The 825-nt window shown below is 40.7% G+C and overlaps 1 non-coding gene across 1 annotated transcript; it reads right to left on the reverse strand.

Moving 5' to 3' along the window:
• Positions 1 to 463: 463 nt before the first annotated feature.
• On the reverse strand, positions 464 to 579 carry LOC138286877 (U5 spliceosomal RNA). Its single transcript, XR_011202144.1, has one exon. It is a non-coding gene; the product is annotated as a U5 spliceosomal RNA (small nuclear RNA).
• Positions 580 to 825: the final 246 nt, after the last annotated feature.

Here is an 825-nt window from a genome sequence, read left to right on the forward strand (position 1 = left end):
GTACTTACCTGGGATGGGTCCCCCCATCCATGGGTGTCCTCTAGGGGTGGGCGAGGGTGGCAGGGGGTGTTCCTGAGGGCAGGGGAGGGCACCTCTGGACTCCTTTGGAGCCCACAGGTCCCTTAACGCCGGCGCACATCCATAAAGTTATTTTTTCATCAGTTTCAAAGTTGTGGCATGATCTAAATAAATATACATACATTTGACCCACACACATATATATATATGTTTATAATATATATTTTAACATACCTTTACAATTAAGTCAAAGAAGATATTTGAATAATATTTCAATAATCAATGAGAAAAATAAAGAGCTGATCCAGAAATAAAACACAAATTGGACAGTTAAATGTTTTATTTCTCAACTGACTTTACCTTTTCTGTTTCCATAGATAGATTAAACTTAAAAATCAAATAATAAATTTTATCACACAATACTTCTTTTAAGCAGTATAAGGGTAACCCTACTCTTGGTAGGGCTTTCAAAAATTGAGTGAAACTCTTAATTGTTCCTCTCCACGGAAATCTTTAGTAAAAGGCGAAAGATTTATTCGATTTGAAGAGAAACCAGAGTATGCTAATGGTAGCCGCCGACTATTGCGCCGGGAAACGCCGTTCCACAGACTATCAGGGCGACTAGGGGCCGTATTTATACTCTGGTTGCGCCGAATTTGCGTCGTTTTTTTCGACGCAAATTCGACGCTAAACTAACGCCAACTAACGCCATATTTATACTATGGCGTTAGACGCTTCGGGCGCCAAAGTGCCCGGAGTGAGCGTCATTTTTTAGCGTGAACCCCTTCCTTGCGTTAATGAGATGCA

Source organism: Pleurodeles waltl, chromosome 3_2 (genome assembly GCF_031143425.1).
Source record: "Pleurodeles waltl isolate 20211129_DDA chromosome 3_2, aPleWal1.hap1.20221129, whole genome shotgun sequence".
Taxonomy (NCBI): Eukaryota; Metazoa; Chordata; class Amphibia; order Caudata; family Salamandridae; genus Pleurodeles; species Pleurodeles waltl.